Here is a 23,741-nt window from a genome sequence, read left to right as displayed (position 1 = left end):
CAGCACCACTGAATAGGGAGGCTGAGGAGTGTGATCCCCCTGTAGTTGGAACATACCCTCCGGTCCCCTTTCTTAAAAAGGGGGACCACCACCCCAGTCTGCCAATCCAGAGGCACTGTACCCGATGTCCACGCAATGTTGCAGAGGCGTGTCAACCAGGACAGCCCTACAACATGGCCTCACTGAACTCCTCGCATGCCTGTGTTTTTGCTTCAGCGACCACCAAAGCTGCATTCCGCTTGGCCAGCCGGTACCCATCAGCTGCTTCAGGAGTCCCAGAGGCCAAAAAGGCCCGATAGGACTCCTTCTTCAGCTTGACGGCACACCTCACCGTTGGTGTCCACCAACGGGTTTGGGGATTGCCGCCACGACAGGCACCGACCACCTTACGGCCATAGCTCCGGTCGGCTGCCTCAGCAATGGAGGCGCGGAACATGGTCCACTCGGACTCCATGTCCCCCGCCTCCCCCGGAACATGAGCAAAGCTCTGTCGGAGGTGGGAGTTGAAACTCCTTCTGACAGGGGATTCCGCGAAACGTTCCCGGCAGACCCTCACAATATGTTTGGGCCTGCCACGTCGGACCGGCATCTTCCCCCACCATCGGAGCCAACTCACCACCAGGTGGTGATCAGTTGACAGCTCCGCCCCTCTCTTCACCCGAGTGTGCAAGACATGTGGCCGCAAGTCCGATGACATGACCACAAAGTCGATTATCGAACTGCAACCTAGGGTGTCCTGGTGCAAAGTGCACGTGTGGACACCCTTATGCTTGGTGTTCATTATGGACAATCCGTGATGAGCACAGAAGTCCAATAACAGAACACCGCTCGGGTTCTGATGGGGGGGGGGGCGTTCCTCCCAATCACGCCCTTCCAGGTCTCACTGTCATTGCCCACATGAGCATTGAAGTCCCCCAGCAGAACAATGGAGTCCCCGGCAGGAGCACTCTCCAGCACCCCCTCCAAGGACTCCAAAAAGGGTCGGTACTCTGAACTGTTGTTTGGTGCATAGGCACAAACAACAGTCAGGACCTGTCCACACACCCGAAGGCGGAGGGAGGCTACACTCTCATCCACCGGGCAACTCCAGAGTGGAAGAGAGTCCCCTCTCGAGAGGACTGGTTCCAGAGCCCAAGCTGTGCGTGGAGGCGAGTCTGACTATATCTCGTCGGAACTTCTCGCCCTCACACACCAGCTCGGGCTCCTTCCCTGCCAGAGAGGTGACATTCCATGTCCCTAGAGCCAGCTTCTGTAGCCGGGGATTGGATTGCCATGGTCCCCGCCTTCGGCCACCGCCCAGCTCGCACTGCACCTGACCCCTATGGCCCCTCCCACAGGTGGTGAGCCCATGGGAAGGGGGACACACATTACCCTTTCGGGCTGTGCCCGGCCGGGCCCCATGGGCTCAGGCCCGGCCACCAGGCGCTCGCCTTCAGGCCCTACCTCCATGCCTTGCTCCAGAGGGGGGCCCCGGTGGCACGCGTCCGGGCAAGGGAAACCTGTGTCCATTTGATTGGAGAGGATTGAAGTCAGCTGTGATCATACCCGAGGAGAGCACACGTCCCTCTTTTAGATGCGCTCGGATGTTCTGGTCCATGATATTACCAACACCGGGTCCAACCTGCCTCCGCTCAGTTACGCCATGGATTTACGCAAATCACGAAAATAGAGCCCCATGTCATGAAATAAAATTGTCTGCATGGCAAGCTTTGTATATCTCCAAACGGTAATGTTAGCACCAACGGTAACGCAACATGAGAGTTGTCCTGGTTGTTCCACGAAAATGATAAGACCACAAAAGTAGATAATCCAGGCCAACAACAGAGATCATATTGTCTTTTTTGTTGTTGTTGTTTTTTTTAATAAACAAGTGTACCATCGAAGATGTAATTTTAGGGTAAAATTACCACATAGTGTTGCTTTCAATATCCTCAGCAGAAACAGGTCATAAAGAAACACATACCGTATAACAGTGTGGGCGCATTTTTAACGGCAGTTGAGGAATGACAAAAAACAGTATTGTAAACCTTGGTACTCCAGTGTGCATTTTCGGTACGCTTTGACATTTTGCGGTAAACAAGTCAAAGCAAGGTTAAGAGAAAAAGACACAGCAGCGACGTTCCGACTCGTTCAAGGAATAAAAAAGAACAGGCCAACCGGCTAAAAGAGAGCATGAAAAATACGCCACCTCCCCCGCTGACCCATATCATCCATTATGTGCGGTCATTATAAGAATAGATCTGCCTTATGGCTGGCCATTGGAACAGGAAACAATAACTCACTGTCAAGGTGTGCTGTAACCAAGGGATGATCAGCTTTATTACACTAATGCACTTCGAGTTGCTCACCTGCCAAATGCAGTCTGGTCACTTCACTGACTTGCTATATTAGGCAATGCCCTGCATCCTTTATTTTTGTTTTTGTGGGATAAATGAACCAACAATTGTGCATTCCCCCAAGCGGTCATGACCTCAAGTAACGCTCCGCTGACCATAATCGATGTGGCCCCGCGCATGATCCTGTATCGTGTGCTCACTCTTTTCTCTGTCATATAAATAAAAGAAAGGTGTGTCTCTTTCCGAAACTGCTTCATGTCACGGTGCTTCTCATGCATTATGCATTCATGCAAATCACAACGGCCTGCCTTCGGAAAATACAGAAGAACCTAAATCTTTTAGCTAAAATTAGTCTTTTAATGAAATTCCCCTCCTCAACCCAAATGCAAATACTGCGTAATTCTGTCGAGGAATTAAACTTAGTTGAACTGCGGTATCTTAATAGCTGATCTCAGGCCAGTGGGGCAGCTATTAAGTCTGTCAGTCGAGGTGCGGCGCTTCAACCCAATCACGGCTTTGCCTTCTCTTGCGTGGCTTCCTCCAGTGGCCAGCTCGGAATTAACACACACACACCTCAGTGCATTGCAACATAATGATGATATTGTCGATTTGCACATAACAGAGTGACGTCAGATCCATTGCGGATAATACGGTTTACTCTTTTCTGGTTTTGCGCGATACGACAGTCGTGTACGTATTCATAATCTCGAGTATGAGTCTTAAAAAAGACAGCATGAACATTGTTCTGTTTTTTTCTGTTTTACTGTGCACATTATCATGTAAAATCGGATTTCCCAGCGATGTATTGCTCTGTCCCTAAACCTCGTTCCCTGGAACACGCACACCGCAGTGCATGAAAACATTAAATTTAAAGGAGAAATAAATAGGCTAGTTTAAGAAAGACATCCGGTAACAAAGATTGGCCGGATCCAATGATGACGTTCAACTCTATATGATGTGTTAAAGCTACCCATAACGTTAAGCGGCCCTACACTTGCGAGTTTTTAATCATGCCTCGTCATGGATCTGAAGCTGAAAGCCTGGCAACTTACCCTGCCTGTACATCTGTCTTTGACAATAATGCAAAACACAGGTTTAAAATAAATAAATAAATAAAACATAGAAAACAATGTTCGATATTTTCTGCTTAAATGACTGTAAATGTTCATGCTAACATTAATACATTATGACGACTTGATGTACATCTGTGATGGCTAGTTTGGGCAGGCCCTGTAAACACCGTGTGTAGACTAACGCATTTTTTTTTTTCAAAGCCAGAAATGACCATAAAAAGCCGTATTTCAACAATGCGGAGGTTATGTGCAAAGAGGTCATTACACTCAATTGTTTACGAGGGATGATTTTTCTATGAAATCTTCCGTAAAAAATGTAAAAATACAATCTTAACCTTACAGCGTGGCCTGTTAATTTAGATCCCACATTTATATGTACACTGCATGTACAGTATAATCAGGAGGCGTGTGATGCAAGTGGAATTTTTTTTGCCGGCACACAGCATTTCCTTATCAGCCCATTTGAATGAGAGCAGACGAGGTTATAGAACAGGCATGTAAAGGCGACTAATGCTTCTCTAATGAAGGTGTCGCACATGTCAAGATGTGTGTGTGTGCGTACACGTGTCAACCGTGTGTGCACTTTCACATCTACAGTAGTGTGCTTATTTAACAAATTTATGTGGCTGTACCGTTTGTAATTGTGTCAGACTGCATGGCATCATGCTTCTCATATTTTGGTTAGTTTATGAAAAGGCCCACACACCACTGCAAACTTCCAGCAATATAATGAAACATTCATCCTATCGAGCCAATCAAATGCAAGACCGAACAGAATTGTGAATGCTGCTAGGTATTAGATGCGCGAGTGTACCTAATATTGCGGCCAGTGAGAAACCACTGGTGCTTTCACTCCATTCCGGCTCCAAGTGACTGGAGGTAACTGCCAGTGATAACTAGTAATTACATCCATTTAAAATGTGCATTATTTTACCTCTGCATTAAATAAACTAGTGAGGCAGAAAATTGTCCAGTTTCATCCTCTCTCTTATAAACACACATTTCCTTACAGAAGGACAGCCATTTATATTTTCCTTCAGTGAGGCTAAACATTCCTAAGGAGTTTTCCATGTTAATCGCGGTCGCGGTGGACAGAAGAAGACAGACAGACACACGGGCGGACCGGGCGGAAGTCACATTTAAGTACTCCGATGTGGAATTAATCTCTCTTCTTCATTGCAGGGCAGCGTGCACCATTGAACTTTGATAGAGGATTCATCTTTTTGAACTAAGAAGACTTAAAAAATATTATTTTCACCTTTCCACAAAGAGGACACGATTTGCCGGTTGAAAATACATTTGAATTGACGTCTAGTGCCTATTCACCGGGCGAACTTGCTCCTAATACGGGGGGGCCCTCGTCCCTGTACTGTAGGTGTGCACTCATTGTATGCGCGTGGCACAAAGGGCGATAGGACTCTTTAGAAAAGAGCAAAGCTCTCCACAGATTAGACACCATTAGCATTTAAGGTACTGTCATAAATTCCTGCCCAAAGTGGAGGGGCGAGGCGGGACAAATGAAGCAGGATTAATAGGGGCCCTGAGTCCAACTGATAGTGGGGATTGGGGGCCAGGGTCACCTTGGGGGAAGAGGGTGCTTGAGGAAGGGTTAAGAAAAAGGTAAGATGGACGCAGACACACATGATAGACAAATGGAAAATATCCCCCGGAGTTGGAATTTGATAAAAGAGGGAACAAGTGTCAAAGTTAAAAGGTGAGAGGAGCTTACAGGAAGCGAGTGGGATAGGTCCTCCTCAAAGCTGACCCCCAGACAGGTAGTGAGGTCATCATCAGGAGACAAACGGCTTCTTGGTCTTCTTGGTCAACACCTGAGAGAAAGAAATGGATGTGAGTAAGACCCACCATACGCATACACATTTTGTTTTACAATAAAACTTACTAACTATAATTATAATTTCCTATGTACCTGTGGATGAAAAAAGCGAAGCGTGGCTAGTCTCGGGCGTGGAAATAACCAAGTACAGTCAAAGAATGGGGCAGTCATTGTCTATATATAAAATTAGTGCATTTGTTTCAATTGCAGTAAATGTATTCATTTTATTAACACGCCTCTATGGGATACAGGTAAATGTAGAGGAGAGAAACACAAACTCAAGTATCAATATCATGATATCGATCAATATCAATGTCAACGTCGGTATCGATATTATTGTTATTTGGATCGATCCACATACCACTGTGGTTCAATAAAAATAAAAATACAGTTACAATGTATGTAATGTAGCGCCTCAAAACATTGTTTCCTGGTAAGAACACAAGTCGTAGTTGTTTATATCATGTTGGTTATATGTGAGGGTGTGCGTTGCCTGCTGTATATTTTTGCGATTGTCGATTTAATTCGTATTTGGCCATGTTGTTTAGTGTTCAGCGGGCCTAAGATTGTGGTAGCTGCATCATATAAACAAGATAAAGGAGTCATTAATTTTAAGAAAACATAACACTTTTTTGTCATATATGTTAAAATTGCAGGCGGCACGGCGGCCGACTGGTTAGAGCGTCAGCCTCACAGTTCTGAGGACCCGGGTTCAATCCCCGGCCCCGCCTGTGTGGAGTTTGCATGTTCTCCCCGTGCCTGTGTGGGTTTTCTCCGGGCACTCCGGTTTCCTCCCACATACCAAAAACATGCATTAATTGGAGACTCTGAATTGCCCGTAGGCATGACTGTGCGTGCGAATGGTTGTTTGTTTCTATGTGCCCTGCGATTGGCTGGCAACCAGTTCAGGGAGTACCCCGCCTCCTGCCCGATGACAGCTGGGATAGGCTCCAGCACGCCCGCGACCCTAGTGAGGAGAAGCGGCTCAGAAAATGGATGGATGGATGTTAAAATTGCCTATACGTGGACGGCTGCATGGCTGAGCTTGAAAAACCAGCGCGAATGTCATGTCACCGTTATCACCAAGTCGTCAGGTAAGTTGATCACCTCTCTTATATTTTTAATTTGTACATTAAAAAAAAATACATCAAACCAGAAACATTTCATTTAAAGTTGCACGGTCACTGCTGACACCGAGGTGCAATCTGAGGCGGCCGCAGGGGAGCGGGACTCAGTGGTCCCTTCCTCCAGGCCAATTGTAACGGGCTGTCGACGCGCTCATTGCCAATCAAGATGCACTCTGAGGCGGCAGATGCACTCTGAGCGCGACAAACCGGTCTCTGTCTGGTTCTTTTTTGTTGTCCAAGTTCAGTGAGCCGGGGGTGTTTGTTTGGGCAGAGACATGAGGCGGTGGGGGCAGGGGAGGGGACTAAAATGTGGCTACATTTAAATATTGCTAGCAGTCTGAAAACTGTACATTGTCCTTTTAAGTGATCAAGCAGTGTATTTCAGTGATGCTAAGCTGGCATTGATAGTGTAAATCCAATATGGGCGTATACGGTGCACTCAAATGGCAAATGGGCAAATATTCATCCATCCATTTTCTACCGCTTATCCGGGTCGGGTCGCAGGGGCAGTAGATTTAGCAGGGACGCCCAGACTTCCCTCTCCCCAGTTACTTCATCCGGGGGGATCCCGAGGCGTTCCCAGGCCACCCGAAGGACGTAGTCTCTCCAACGTGTCCTGGGTCGTCCCCGGGGGCTCCTCCCGGTGGGACGTGCCCGGAACACCTCACCAGGGAGGTGTCTGGGAGGCATCCCAATCAGATGCCCCAGCCTCCTCATCTGGCTCCTCTCGATGTGGAGGAGCAGCGACTCTACTTTGAGATCCTCCCGGATGACCGAGCTTCTCACCCTATCTCTGCGGAGGAAACTCATTTCGGCCGCTTGTATCCGGGATCATGTTCTTTCGGTCACGACCCACAGTTCGTGACCATAGGTGAGGGTAGGAACGTAGATCGACCGGTAAATTGAGAGCTTCACCTTTCGGCTTAGCTCCTTCTTTACCATAACGGACCGATACAAAGTCCGCATCACTGCAGACGCTGCACCGATCCGCCTGTCGATCTCCCGTTCCATTCTTCCCTCACTCGTGAACAAGACCCTAAGATACTTGAACTCCTTCACTTGGGGCAAGATCTCATCCTTGACCTCGAGAGGGCATGCCACCCTTTTCCAACTGAGGACCATGGTCTCAGATTTGGAGGTGCTGATTCTCATCCCAGCCGCTTCACACTCGGCTGCAAACAGCTCCAGTGAGAGTTGGAGGTCACGGCTTGATGAAGCCAACAGAACCACATCATCTGCAAAAAGCAGAGATGCAATACTGAGGCCACCAAACCGGACCCCCTCTACGCCTCGGCTGCGCCGAGAAATTCTGTCCATAAAAGTTATGAACAGAATCGGTGACAAAGGGCAGCCTTGGCGGAGTCCAACCCTCACCGGGAACGAGTCCGACTTACTGCCGGATGTGCGGACCAAACTCTGACAGTACAGGGACCGAACAGCCCGTATCTGGGGGTTCGGTACGCCATACTCCAGAGCCTTTAGGAATCTCATCCACCCCCGGGGCCCTGCCACTGAGGAGCTTTTTAACTACCTCGATGACCTCAAACCAAGAGATAGGAGAGCCCGCCTGAGAGAACCCAGACTCTGCTTCCTCATGGGAAGGCGTGTCGGTGGAATTGAGGAGGTCTTCGAAGTATTCTCCCCACCGACTCACAACGTCAATGACACGACCACAAAGTCGATCATCGAACTGCGACCTAGGGTGTCCTGGTGTCAAGTGCATGTGTGGACACCCTTATGCTTGAACATGGTGTTTGTTATGGACAATCCGTTACGAGCACAGAAGTCCAATAACAGAACACCGCTCGGGTTCTGATCGGGGGGGGCCGTTCCTCCCAATCACGCCCTTCCAGGTCTCACTGTCATTGCCCACGTCCCCCGTTGAAGTCCCCCAGCAGGACGATGGAGTCCCCAGCGGGAGCGCTCTCCAGCACCCCCTCCAAGGACTCCAAAAAGGGTGGGTACTCTGAACTGCTGTTTGGTGCATAGGCACAAACAACAGTCAGGACCTGTCCCCCCACCCGAAGGCGGAGGGAGGCTACCCTCTCGTCCACCGGAGTGAACCCCAACGTACATGCGCCAAGCCGGGGGACAATAAGTATACCCACACCTGCTCGGCGCCTCTCACCGTGGGCAACTCCAGAGTGGAAGAGAGTCCAACCCCTCTCGAGAGGATTGGTACCAGAGCCCAAGTTGTGTGTGGAGGCGAGTCCGACTATATCTAGTCGGAACTTCTTGACCTCACACACCAGCTCGGGCTCCTTCCCTGCCAGAGAGGTGACATTCCACGTCCCTCGAGCCAGCTTCTGTAGCCGGGGATCGGATCACCAAGGTCCCCGCCTTCGGCCACCGCCCAGCTCACACTGCACCCGACCCCTATGGGCCCTCCCAAAGGTGGTGAGCCCATGGGAAGGGGGTCCCACGTTACCCTTTCGGGCTGTGCCCGGCCGGGCCCCATGGGTGCAGGCCCGGCCACCAGGCGCTCGCCTTCGAGCTCCACCACCAGGACTGGCTCCAGTGGGGGACCCCGGTGACCCGCGTCCGGGCAAGGGAAAACGAAGTCCATTGTTTGTCGTCATCATTAGGGGTCTTTGAGCCGTGCTTTGTCTGGACCCTCACCTAGGAACTGTTTGTCATGGGTGACCCTGCCAGGGGTATAAAACCCCAGACAACTTAGCTCCTAGGATCACTGGGACACACAAACTCCTCCACCATGACAAGGTGATGGCTTAAGGAGGGGTTGGCAAATATCCGTATCAGATTTTTAATCCTCATTTGGACGTGGCCTGATTGTAATCTGAAGATATCCAATTTCATGTTTTTTGTTTTGTTTTTTTGGGGGGAAGGGAGGGATATCATTATGCTGCTGTAGCGTGTTACTTGACCTGTGCCACTTGAAAGCAAAAGTCAAAATTGTGTCGCTTGAACCATGCAGTATGAATCCAGCCTTAAGGGGGTCTCTCAAACAGAGCTCTTATGCCCCAAAGGTCCTTAAAGCTGGGCACGCCACCAATAGCTCCATGACTACACAGTACATCTCAGTTCCCTGTGTGTGTGTGTGTGTGTGTGTGTGTGTGTGAAACGTGTTCACACCAAAACAGACAAAAACAATAAACCTCTTAAAAGGCTCAAAGTAAAATAAATGCATCTAAATCAGTGATTTCCAACCTTTATGGTGCCAAGGCACATATTTTACAATTGGAAAATCTCACGGCACACCAACAAACAAAAATGCCACAAAAAGTGGATACATTAATTTCTGTATGTACTTCCTGCCATCTAATAGAAGACCATTCATTTGTTCTGTCTGTCACTATGCCTCACTGGCATAAATAGGTGAACAAAGATACATTATTTATTGTAAATATAATTTTTTGAGCAATTAAGTAAAATTTGATAATTTCCCATGGCACACCTGACTAGCGCTCATGGCACATTAATGTGCCCCGGCACACTGGTTGGGAATCACTGATCTAAATGCATCTTAACATGTGTCAAGTCCTTCCTTAAAACTTATCCAATCTATGTGTATTCACTTTCCAAAGAGACACATTTTAACCAACAGTGGGTTATGTAATTTCTGTTTTACTCAAATACTTTAATAGATGCATTCTCATCATTAAAACGTACTATATTTTATTCATTATTAAGGTATTAACCTATTCACCTGAAAACATGCTAGTGCTAATTTCGGCTGTTACTTGTTAATGAGAATGCCACCACTGACCGTAACTACATACATGAAGCCCCGCCCACCGTGCTTAACAATTACAAAGATTGAATAAAATGTGATTTCAGAAACAACCAAGGTAGCGTAGTTCACATAATTTGTGATAACCAAATTAAACAATAGAGTAACGAAAAAATACTTCAAGACTTCAAGACGTCGCGCGACTTGAGCAAAACGCTCACGATTCCGTGACATAACCTGGAAGGACTCTCGGTCTCAGACCTTTGCCAAATTTTAAAACCAGCGGAGACAGGCGATGTCTAACAGCGACATACCCGTGGTGAGTTCAGTTAGTGAGTTTACAGTGCGTGTATATGTGTGATAACCAGAGAATCATTACTGTAGCTCGATAAAATGTGACGCTTTTGTCGCTTCCCTGACACGCAAGTAAATTCATCTAAAAATAAATAGCGGGAATGCGGCGTTGTTTTATGACGTAATGCGAAATTACGTCACTACGCTAATAACTTAACAGCTATTTAAAACAACTTTTTTTTTTACAGCATTTCCTTATCAATCATTCAAGGAGGGGAAGGTAAAGTGGTCAAAAAATAAGAGTATTTGTTGCTTTTGAATATGACTCAAGCAAAGGTGAACTTGAGAGTAAGTATGTGGCGGCACGGTGGACGACTGGTTAGAGCGTCAGCCTCACAGTTCTGAGGACCGGGGTTCAATGTGTGGAGTTTGCATGTTCTCCCCGTGCCTGCGTGGGTTTTCTCCGGGCACTCCGGTTTCCTCCCACATCCCAAAAACATGCATAAATTGAAGACTCTAAATTGCCCGTAGGTGTGTATGTGAGTGTGTATGGTTGTTTGTTTGTATGTGCCCTGCGATTGGCTGGCAACCAGTTCAGGGTGTACCTCGCCTCCTGCCCGATGATAGCTGGGATAGGCTTCAGCACGCCCGCGACCCTAGTGAGGAGAAGCGGCTCAGAAAATGGATGGAGGGATGGTAAGTATGTGACAAAACTACTCATGTATGAGTCACTGGTGAGTCACGTCGTATTTATTTTTTTTTCAGGTCATTAACTTCAAATAGACACACATATAAAATACAAATGTGCAAATTCAGCTATATTGCAACCGTACTTTAACTAAACCAATAACAAATAAAATCTCTGTAAAAAAACAAATTAAGTCAAATTCAGCCACAAGTAATGGTCTTAAATGACCTTTTATTTCTCAAAATGTAATTGTAATTACAACAATGGGCTCACCATGTAAAGATAACATAGAAAACCACAACATGTTTTCTCAAGTTGGAAGTGGAGTTAACATCTTATGACATAGCTGTTCTTTTTCGTACTCTGTGGTAAACACAGCTTGAATGTGAGGCCATGCATGTTTTGACACTTCGGATTGCGAGTCGCATGCACTTGTTGTCTCTTTTGTTTCTGTCATGCTTCACGTAAATTAGTCACTTTGAAAACTTTGCTACTGTGTGGGGTCGCGGAGAATTTGTGTGCGATCATGTGACTGCTTGCCTCAATTTGATTGGTGAAATGGTGTCAAACGTCGCTAGTGGTTCTGTTGGTATTGTAGTGAAACAGTTGACTGACTCACATTTGATTGCACACCGCAATGTCTTTATTCGTATTGTTTCACTTTCAAATGAATCCTGTGGGCCGGATTGAACTGTTTTGCCACACAGACTGTATGTTTGGCACCCCTGGACTAAAGCGTCACTAATTATATATCATCATACAGTACAGAGATTGTGCTCAAGTGTGTGTGTATGTACAAATCCATTGCAGGTGTATGGGTATTTTCACTATCTTATGCCTCTCTGCAATGGTTGGAGGCTGACAGTGGCTCGTTGTATTGCACTGTGTAGAGAGTTAGAGTAAAGGGATCCATCTGTCAACGCTTAAGGAGTTTTCTAACAGTACATTGACCTTGAGTGCTCAACATTGATTTCCAGTACCGCCTCCCAAACAGCGCCGCAAACCCCGCCGAGCACCGCGGGACCCTGATTGGGAACAGATTTCCCAAATTCCGATAGCGTGCCACCTGCCCGGGATGATGGATAGTCCTCGTGTAGCCCATCAATTCTCACCTGCCGCCGAGGAGGTGACACCTGCGCCAGATTTATCATCATATACGACGTCAGGCCGGGCGGCCAATTAGGGAGAGTCGTACTTAAATCGTGCCCCGCCCCGTCAGGAGCGGTCCGTTTTACTCGGATACGAGTGTAAACCTGCGTTGTGACAGGAAACAAAGAAGGAACGTGAGAAGGATAGTCAGATGTTTAAAGATCAACACGAACAGCGGAATAACTGTTGGAGTCTGTTGACGAGTTTAAAATTTAGATAAGTAGAAGGGGTCCTCGGTTTAGGACGGTACTTTCATACGACGTTTTGATGTTAGGAACGGTGTGCAATGAACTAGTTTGCATGGGAGCGTAATAATATGAGGTCATGCAGGACAACAAGCACGCTCAGTTACTGTACTTGATGGCGTCACACTAGGCCATGCCTTGTACTTTTATACTTATGGGCCGAAGTGTGTTTCATACAAATATTTACTACAATGCTCGCATATGTTAGTGATGGATTATGGCACGCTAATCTTATGGACAAATTCGGGTGACGTTGCCAACAGAGGAACAAAACTCGGTCGTAACCGAAGGACCATGAATATCATTTTTGTGTTCAAAGGTAAAACAGGTTCAGCGAGCTTTAGTAGAATCCATCTTTGTACAAAAGTAAGCACTGTAATTGATAAAAAAAACATTTTGTAACGAACATTTTGCTTAAAAGAAGAAACAATAAGACAAAGACTCAAGCAAGATTATTTTTAACAAAGCACTTGGTCACTTTAAGACTAATAATTGATTTCGGGGGTCCTCAATTTACGACAGAGGTTCCATTCCATTGGTGATCACGTAACACAAATTTGTTCGTAATTACGAGCCACCACTAATTCTTACCAGTAGGGGTTGAACCGATTGGTTGACGAATCAATTTTACTCCCTCACATCGACTTTTAAAGCTTGAAGTCGACAAACCGCTAATCATGATTTTTTGGCATTTTGCATCAGAGCTACCACTAATTACTACTTTCTACTTTCTAGTGTAATAATAAATTGTGTATTATTATTATTTTTTCCATTTGATTTTATTAGTTCCTATGCCGCTCAATCGAAATATCTCTTTACATGAAACCGATCCATGGCTCTAAAAAGGTTGGTTACTGTGCAAATTTTTTTTTTTTAAATAATAATAAAAATCAATGATGTCATCAATTAATCGACTTCGACTTGACTTCACAATCGTTCAACCACTAATTCGTACGGCACTGCGCAAAAACTTCACTGTGCGCCGTTCATAACCTCGAAATGTCGTATGTCGTTACGGTCGTAAATTGAGGACTCCCTGCACAATATTTAAATGTATAAAATATTTTTTCACCTTGTTCATTATTCACTCACACTCATATGATGAACTGATCCAATTGCATCACGGAGAAATCGGAGTAATTAGAGGACTGTGAATGAGCTAATCTAATTAATACCCCCCTGTTCCTGCTAGTGATTTTACGAGGAGCTGAAAACCTTCTGCTGCTTTTATGGTTATTTGAAGCCAAGTATGCGGCATCTATTGCTTGACTCTATTCCCGCTTATTACCATTGGTTAGCCACCCTAAAAATTAAAAGCATAGAGTTCATCAACCACGGAGACTAACTAGTTCTGGGTCATTTCAACAAAGAGACCTGACAGAATCTTCATGAAATTCAAAATACTGAGCATGTCCCTTCATTCCGAGTCCTTTGCTCGCCCTCTTCCACTCTACAAGCCCTCCTCCCTTCGCTATATTTTTCCAGTCCTTCACTTGGCGGAGCGACAGCGGTTTCTCTGAGGCTCACCAGGCACAGTACTTTAGCCCTGTGTAATCCAGCCAACCCTATTTCATTAGCCACGCGGACTAAAGAGCTTAACGGCACATCCCCATCGCAGTAGAGGGAGTAGAAGAGGCACAACACAAATTCTTCAGAATACACGGCTGCTCATCCAGCATTTATGATTCCTCCCTCTCCCCCAAGCCTTCCTTGCCTCTCCATCTTGCAGCGGAGCCCAGAATGGATTAGAGATGGCATCAATGGGATGAGACGTATTTCCAATCGATTTAGACGGAGCGAGGCATTGTTCTTCTGAGTGGAAAACTTTGCATCTGGCCAACGTTCACACACCAATTGCAGTTGATTTGGAGATGAACTTGCAAGGATGAGTCTCTCCCTCTTTCTCTCTCCTCTGCTTCATTTCATCCAAGACTAGTGCTTGCATTTAATCACCAAAGTCATTGAGGACTGCTTCACACTCTGTCTGTATTGTCTAGGATAAACATGTCGGGTTTAAGAGACTGCAAAGTAGCTTTGTTGTGATCTGGGTGAAAGGAGGATAAACAGGCAGATTGAGAGAAACCTGATCAGTCTTAATGGTGATGGTTTAGGCTTTCGTCTTTCACTGATGCCTTCTGCCTGACAGCCAAAAACACTATTCTACTGATTTCACGGTGCTCCAGAAAAGGAAAACAGGACCATGCTTTTCCAGTCTTCCTTTACTGGCTAGTAAAGAAGACACACTTTACATCCGCTGTCAAATGCTGCATAAACATAATGGACAAAACGCAAACCTCAAGCAGGAGGTTGATTGCACCGCAAAGACATTCCGAATCTGAAATTGTTGACGATTTAGACAGTGTTAATAGAAGCGAGGAGCTACAATGGAGGCTGAGGGTTGGGGGTCTGAATGTGTTGGGACATCCCGTCAGCAAAGGGCAAGAGGGTGTACGGGACGTGCTAAGAAGCTGCCGCTATATTTCTTCATGAGGGGCGACAGTGACAGAGGAGCTACAAAATGAATGACCTGTCAAAGGAAATGAGAACGAATCGTTGCGCTGTTCCGTGGAAAGTAGGCCCTTCAAGCATCAAGAGGCGGTTTTGTTTGGAGGCTGAGGCCAGGACCAAGAGCAGGATATGGACTAGCTATTGCGCACCCTGATGATAGATTAGAAAAGGCTGTTAGTTGAAAACCTCCGCTTTGACTTCAAGTTTGAGTTTTTACACTACGGCCCCTTGGACAGATAGACAGTTGACTAATATTTCAGTAGTTCTATGGCGCAAATAAATACAATCTTAACGCAACTACATCTGTGTCTAAAACCGCCTCCTCCATTTTCCAAGGTTTTATTGGATTTTAACCTTGTGAAAAGGTCCATATCTGACAAAGAAGCCTATTCATTATGAATGACTCCAGAGGGCTCTGGTCAATGGTGAAATCAGTACATCCTGTCCATTATCAGTCCTCTCCGTCACAATTTCAAACAATCGTCTTTAAACTTTCAGGAATCACCTTTCTATGGCAAAGCATGACACTGTTGATTTTAAAGGCTCTCTGACCAGAAATATTCGAAATAGATTGGGTTTTTATTTCCTTTGATGCTAAGCAATGTTAAAGCGATTACTCTCACAGTCAGTGATTACATTCAGGTACTATATATAATATGTGTTCTCTTTGAAACTGTTTCGTTATTCCAGTTTAAGACGGACCAGTTTTTTGTCTCGACTAGAATACAGTGGAAACTCAGGTCATGGAATTAATGAGTGAAGCCATTCTGAGCATACTGAGGCCCAATTTAGAGGAATAGAAACAGAAAACCACATTTTGTTACGTTTTTAATAAAGAAAAAACTCACACTATTGCATAGAAATCAATAAGCAAATGTAAAGAAATAAACTGGTTTTATCAAGTGTAATTAGTGTACGTACTGTAGTATTTGTGTTGTATTTATGCCTTTAAGGGGCGTGGCCTAGTGTGACGCCATGAGCTGGAGTCATGTTGCCTGAGTAGTGTCTTACAGCGGCGGTGTCCTCATGTTGTATTTGTGTATTTTTCACTAAGCTTGAGCGAAGGTTTATCTGAGAGATCTTTGTATGTTGGGGAGGAGCCTAGGTTGTTCGTGGAAGTCCCAGAGAGTCTTCACCTTGAGCGCTGAAGTGCCCAGACTTTCCTCTCCCCAGCCGCTTCGTCCAGCTCTTCTGGGAGGGTCCCAACACATAGTCTCTCCAGCGTCTCCCGGGTCGTTTGAAACAACTCACCAGGGAGGCGTCCAGGAATCATCCTAATCAACCCCCTCATCTGGCTTCTCTCGATGCGGAGGAGCAGCTCACCGTATCTCTATCCGGTAGAGCCCGGACACGCTGCGGAGGAAACTCATTTTGGCCGCTTCTCGATCTTGTTGTTTTGGTCACGACCCACAGCTCGTGACCTTAAGAGAGAGTTGGAACGTAGATCGACCGGTAAATCTTCAGTCCGCAACACTGCAAACGCTGCACTGATTCGCCTGTCGATCTCCTGCTCCACTCTTCCCTCACTCGGAGGAGTTTAAGTATCATCTGTAAGCTATATATTTATAAAGGTAATGTTAAATGAGCGTGAAACTGTTTTGGGATCATGGTCTGTGGTATATGTACAATTTAAACAATTAACACAGGAAATTCTAAACATTTTTAGGGGCTGCGTCAATTTCTCTGTAGGGGTCGTTTTTTATGCGGTTTTCTGTATTCATCCTCCAAACTCATTTTTCTGTACTGCCGCACCTCACCTCTCTGCTTCCTCGAACTTGTTCTCCCTCTGCCTCATCATTAGCGGCCGCCCCGTGCTGAGAAGAGAGTAATCTGAACTATGTGTCCCAGGGGCCCATTCTTTTACTTCCTGCTGTAGAAATAAGCGGCCTATTGATTAGTTATCAGGCTGTAATTGGGCTGCGATCTCCCTCGCCCTCAGATATCCCCCTGATATATGACACTCCTGACAGCCGGAGAGGCAGGGGTTGAATGCGGTGGCGTCTGCCCGCCTGCCAACACTTTACTCAACAAAATGTCTTCCTGACCACACTTGTACCCACATTTCTTTCCCTGGGAAGGCTTTTCCAACATTATGCCAAGGAAAGATCAATCAATCTTTCAAATTATACAGCCAAACAAGAGGTCTAAAGGGACCTTCGGCTCTGTGTAAAGTTTGAGTGCCCGCAATTTTTCTCATAGCAATAAAACTCTGAAATAGTAATTAGACTTTTAAGATGAAAACGGTGCGGCTTACTGGGAAGGAAATTTATATAAGCTGGGAGTAAGTACACCATTCGCATGTGGATAATTGCCTGCGAGGGATTTCAATACAAATTGAGGCTCAGGAAGCGGATAAGCAACAGGAAGGGTGTCTCTGCTCCTTGTGTAAGCGTCCACATCTACTGTGAGTGTGCAAAGAAGCGTGACTAACTCTTACTAAGTCTGTTTGTGCATTTTTATTTTTTTTTAGGAAAAGCTGCAAGATACTTTGCTCTTCTCTCTGGTTTTCCTTCACTTGGGTTTGGTTCCCCCCCTTTGGAGCCTGTTTCCCTCAGGATGTGTCTTTTGGTATGCACGTAACTAGAAATGTTAAACATCGAGTGGTTTGAATTGTGCACCAGCTCCATCAAACAGTATCCGTGGAAGGGGACGTCCCACTGGGTTCTCCAGCCAGACCCGACACGTCAAACCCTCCATTTAACAGCCGGATTAGCGTTTATCCCCACCCTCTCCCCTGCCAACCCATCCGAACCACATTTGATAAACATCTCATTTCTACGCTCGATATTGCCGTAATCAAACGCATGGCCGTCACGTGGAGCCTCCTGTTCATCATCCCTTGATCCGCCCGCTCCACGCCATGCCGACATCCCAGCGGTGGAAGCGCGCTCGTCTGCGGACGTTAATCTAGCGGAGAAGCGTTGTGAGTCGTGCTCCCTGACAAAGTGCACAATACAGTAACTCGGGAAGATGTGGTTTTAGTGAGCCTTCTCCACTTGCAAAACAGCTACAGCAACAAGGGATTAAAAAAGGGGGGAAAAAACAAACATTTGCCCTCATGTGCACACAGACAAAGGTGTTTTCATTACTTGTTGAAAGTCTTTGGGCTCAGGTCAGGGTGAGAGGAGCGACTTCAACTTCATGTTCTCTTCAAATTGATTAAGGCCCAAGCAAAAGGTGTTCCAAAAGCTTCTTCAAATGAATGAATCACCCTTATGGGGACCGTAATAAGCTCAAAAACTCACTAGCTACCCTGGGTGGCGATCCAACATGAATGGTTCAGACGTCGCGTGGTGGTAATTTTTGGTTTAATGCCGACGTCGCGGTGACGTATTGTCATTGAGCAAACGCTTTCCCTGCAACATCGTAGCTGTAACTTCGGTGAAACGTATGTTTGCTGACTGGGAACAATTAGCTCCCAATACCGCTTTCAATGATAGACTCAAAATTCAACAATCAACTCAAAAACGTCTATTATGATAGGACACAAGAAAATTTAACAGGAAGTTAGCCATTTTGGTTCGAAGCAACCATTTTGGGTGAATTCTAGGGCTCGAATTTGTCCTAATAAGGCCCAATGAGAAGTAGGTATAATAGACATGTCCGGCGCTAAATTGCAAGACTTTTTTGCCAACGCCATGGTGTCAAAGTTTGATGACCATTTTGACAATCGCCCCTTCATCCCTAATCATATTCAGTGATACCATAAAATTCCCAGTGGTCTTACAATTTTGAATCCCAGCATATTAGTCACACCAAATTTTATAATGCTGCACATAAATCACAAATCACGCTTATTTCATTGCAAACTCTGCATATATCCGTTAGGCGTCCTGTCCAGTGGACCTTGCGTATAGCATCGGCCGCATTACTAGCGTTGGCATGCTGTGTGATGCATGTTGGGGGTTGTTAATGAGGCCGATAATGAAGCCAGACAAAGATTAGCTCAGCTCCCTTGCTCTTAATTGATCTTCGCTTGTGCCTGTTTGTATTCGCTAACTTGCATTGTCACACTCACATGAAACTTTTAGGTATTATTTTAGCATGTTGCAGTTTCACGCCAAACTCAATCCAGTATATGCACAGTTTAATCATGTGTGGTTGTTTTATTTCTTGTCTAAAATAGTGGCATTACGCCATGCCCTTAGCAGATGACTCATTTGAGATGTTGCAGATGTCCACCTGCTGTGAGAGACAATAAGCAGATGTGAAAATGAGAGTTTGACACATGCAAGTCTGTTCATTGTGGCCAATTATCGGGTTGAAGCCTCCTTTGCGGCAAGCACACTGCCAGTTTGTGTGCGTTTGTTCATTTTAGGGGTCAAACAAGGTCAAACTGTTACCCCCACCTTTATTAACTGTACAGGCATGTTTTTAATGTATTTTACTGTTTTTCAACTCTCATATAAGTACAACAATAAATCGTATTTTAGCGTTTTTCAACTCGTGCAACAATAAATCAAAAGTCCCTTTGAAATAAATGTCTTGACATGCCCCAGAGAAGAGTGTTGTTAACAACCCTGCCCCCCAAAAAAGTGCCAAATATATAAAATGATGCTTTAAAATCTTGAAAAATCTGGCAGTTTTCTCCGCTCTCAGATGCTGTGGGTGTGTACGCTGAAACCACACCCCACTCACCTGTGAACTGTCAATCAAATACTACTACTTTGGGCTGAAAAATGGATGCTACTTTGTGTAGCATCTTTCTTATGCCTACACGTAACTACATGTTTGAGCAGCAGAAGTACTGTATATCCACTTAAAGCCTCTGGTGTCTGGAATATATCCCACCCGGTTGTCACGGGGCTTTTCCATGCAGCAACAACGAGGCGCTCTAAAGCGGCCTAGCCAGCACGAAGCCCCTGTCCACATGCTGGCTATCAAGTCGGACTTAAAAAAATAAAAATAAAATACGCCCTCCTCAATCTTGCATCCTTTCCTTCATGACGTGCGTGCACTCACATACGAGGCATTCTAAAATGGCCACGCCAATTGACTTTCCAATGGGAAGATGTATTTTTTTGGGTGTAGGTATAACTAAGGTGGCGGGAAAAACCTATCAATCCGACGTAATTAACTTAAATTGGCAGCATGGTGTAGTAATGGTTAGCACGTCTGCCTCACAGGCCAGTGATCCGGGTTTGAATCCCCATTTGGGAGCTTCAGTATTCCCCCTCTTGATTGTCCATCCATCCATTTTCTGAGCCGCTTCTCCTCACTAGGGTCGCGGGCGTGCTGGAGCCTATCCCAGCTATTATCGGGCAGGAGGCGGGGTACACCCTGAACTGGTTGCCAGCCAATCGCACGGCACACAAACAAACAATCATTCGCACTCACATTCGCACCTAGGGGCAATTTAGAGACGTCAATTAACCTACCATGCATGTTTTTGGGATGTGGGAGGAAACCGGAGTGCCCGGAGAAAACCCATGCAGGCACGGGGAGAACATGCAAACTCCACACAGGCGGGGCCGGGGATTGAACCCCGGTCCTCAGAACTGTGAGGCAGACACTCTAACCAGTCTAACCCGTGCCACCCCTCTTGATTGTAACGGTATTATTTGACTGTGTTTTTTTCTTAAACTGTCCTGTAAAACAGCCTCAGAGAAAAGCCTGGCGATGTTCGTCATACTTGTAATTCTAACAGCCACCCGCGTACTTTCTCATTCTATTACAAAAGACACAGTTAGTTAAGACCCTCGCTCATTCTGCGCGCTGCTAATTAAATGTCTCAGATGAGCCCGCTGAGCCCACTTGTCTGCGTGTCCCCCCCCACCCCCCAAGTCACCCCCCACCCCTCATTTGGAGTGCCACCAGAGTTTAATATATGGCATTAAGCGGGGGATTGAGAATTAATATGGAGCCAACCTCCCAGTCGGAGCGCAATGAGCGATTATAAGGCATAATCTACGTTGTACAGAAATCCTTTAGTTTAGTTTGTGTCACATTAAAAGTGTGTTTTTTAGCTTGTGTGAGCGAGATTCTAAAAAAGCGCACCATGCAGAAAAAGTCAGTCCCCACCGAAAAAAAAATCACCACTTTTTCAGGGGAGGTGACAAAACGTTCAATATTTCATGCAGCATTGGGATATGACGCTGTTTACCTTGACACATTTGTCTTGAATAAATGCTATTTTTCCTCCTTTTCACAGAGCTGGTACAGCTCCATTGGTGAGTTTGGGGCTGGCAGGTAAACTCTTGCAAACAAGGCGCACGTGCGAGAAAAGTGTGAACCTCGAGGGGGAGCCTGCGGGCAAACAGAACGCAATAAAAGGAAGGGCTACAGCAAATGTGACACTTACGAGGACGCTTTTAATGGATGTAACAATTAGGCACGTCACTGTAGCACTAAATCACAGTGAGTTTCGGGAGCAGGGTCATCATTATCAGCGTTCTCCTGGAAGGTCACGCAGAGTCTCATTAGAGCACACACACACACACACACACAAACTTCTAGGGTCACAGTTGTGCACCAAAATAGTTGTGAAACTCTTCAATGTCACGGACACTTTGGGTGCCACGTCATTCACATTCTTACCCTTTGCTTCCGTCTTAAACGTCAACCGCTCAAGACTTATTCAGATTTGATGAGTCGGCAGGAATAATAAATCAGCCTGGACATTTTACGGCACTTCTAATGTTGTGATACTTCATCTTTTAATGTGTTATCCATGCGCAGGAGCCAAATATCGATCGCGCGTTGTCGTCAAACTCTTGACAACAATAACGTTAATAAACACATCTCACGCTTTCGATTGTGTTGGGGCTCATAAATATTGTTATGTTCATCCATAAAATATCTTGCAACGCATTATCACAGAATTACAGTGCTCATAAAAAGTTAGGAATATTGGGCTTTGTGCTGAAATTTCAGGATGAACCTCAAATGCACTCTAACCTTTCCAAGTGAACTTAATTTGACCTTCTCTAAACTTTTGAATGCCCAACTGTTCAACGTTTCAGTACGTTTTGCACAGCTGGCTGTTGTCTAACACTATAAGTAGCTGAACGGCAATATTCACAACAGGTGTTTGATTCGTGAAGGTTCCCAAGGATGTCCACTTCTATGCCTTTCTGTGAGTTTTCCAGTCTCTCTGTTGCAAACGACCGATGACACTATGTGACACTCGAAAGGAAGTCGACCGAAGGTCAAATTAGGTACACACGTAAAGGTTAGCGTGCATTTTCGGCTCATCCTGAAATTTCAACACACTGAATAAAGTATGACAAAGCTTTCATTATTATTATTTTTTTTAATTGAATTTGTTGAAAAATATTAGTTTGCTCGTTTCAAGTGAACGTTCACATTTACTGGCGGTCACTAGTTCCCTGGTATGAAGCGACATACAATTGACTCCCGCGAATATATACAGCATATATTGAGTTTAATAATAATGCGTAACTATATTTATAATTTCATATACACCTGTGGTTGAAAAAGCGAAGCATGGAGAGTCTCTGTCGCCGTAATGCACGAACGCAACGAATGAATGGAAACAAAAGCCTCTCGAATGGCCACACTTTCCCACCTGCTTCCTCACTTTGTGTAATTATAAAATAGCTACAGCGGCCAGGGCAATCCGCTTCATCCTTGACAATTGCACCATGTTGTTTGTGGTTCCCCAAAAATAATAATACAACACAGTATATGTGCAGCCTCAGAATGTTGCTTTCCAAAAGGAGCACCAAGAATCGCAGGTTTTCAGTTGCAGCAAATTGGTATTTGTGTGAGGGTCATTCAAAGAAATTCCTTGTGTGTCTCCGAACATGCTTTCCCAGTAAAGCTGATTCTGATTCAGATTCTGATTCGCCTGGTGTGCGGCTGTTAGTCGCCACCTGTAATTTTTTCACAATTATCCGCTTAAATCGCGTTTGAGGATGTTCCTATTTACTTATTTTCCCATTAAGAATATATTGTTCAGAACGCAGCTGATGCATGGTTTCAAACTAGCTCTTAGCCTGGTCCTCTCAGGTCTCTGAATCAGATCGGCTCAAGTCCAAAACTGAACCAGTCTACGATATTAGCATTTTAAAGGTGATATAGTGTATAAGTAAAAAAATAAACGTGTGAGTCCATTTATCAAAATGTTTGTCGTGCGGCTTGCTTAGCAGGGCTGACGACAGGGGTGGACTGTGGTCTGCACCCTCGTGCGAGACTCATCCACCTTTACGGCGTGTTAATAAACACAAGAGCAGACACCACATAATGACTAAATATAAACACATAAAAATACAGTATGTGCGGCCTTGTGTCTATTACCGGTCGGGATTTACTCTGTAACATCAGACGGGACACCTTATCTGTTTAATATTTATTCCGAGGCGTCCGAGGGCCCTCTGTCGTACGCTCTAATGAATAAAACACGATGTTTATCCTCCCCTGTTTAACGTTAAATCCTTGTGAACAGTCACAGGGACCAAGAGAATATTTACTTGTGTGGGGACACCGGGGAGTTGGATTATCTGCAGGCGACTTTGGAGTTTTCTGAAGCACCGCCCCTCCCTCCGCCCCCACGGAGCCCCGTGTGACGTATTCCACTGAGAGTGCTCTTATTTACTCTCTGGTCCTCTGTGTGTAGGCCTTATTGTTTGCACTCGTATGCCACCGCTCGCGAAGGATGTGCTGCGGGAGGCGATGCGAGATGATAACGGCGTGATTTCAAAGCACGCGTGTTGTCGTGTAACACGCTTTAAGCAAAGACGTTACAGTATTTTCAAAAGGACCAAAGTGAATTAATAAACGGAACACAAGAATAGATTAGTTTTGGTTCTTGACAAGCTACACTATATTGGCAAA

General features: G+C 45.5%; 1 long non-coding RNA gene across 1 annotated transcript in view; it reads right to left on the bottom strand.

The window, feature by feature from the left end:
- Positions 1 to 23,741, bottom strand: part of LOC133477900 (uncharacterized) — a 42,021-nt gene extending 18,280 nt beyond the window's left edge. Inside the window, exons 1-3 of the long non-coding RNA XR_009788512.1 lie at positions 21,049 to 23,741; positions 12,156 to 12,296; positions 5,139 to 5,238 (exon numbers count right to left, since the gene is read on the bottom strand). This is a non-coding gene — a long non-coding RNA (uncharacterized LOC133477900). The remainder of the gene's footprint in view (positions 1 to 5,138; positions 5,239 to 12,155; positions 12,297 to 21,048) is intronic.

This window comes from Phyllopteryx taeniolatus, chromosome 5, assembly GCF_024500385.1.
Source record: "Phyllopteryx taeniolatus isolate TA_2022b chromosome 5, UOR_Ptae_1.2, whole genome shotgun sequence".
Lineage (NCBI taxonomy): Eukaryota > Metazoa > Chordata > Actinopteri > Syngnathiformes > Syngnathidae > Phyllopteryx > Phyllopteryx taeniolatus.
This window is presented reverse-complemented; position numbering and strand designations above follow the sequence as displayed.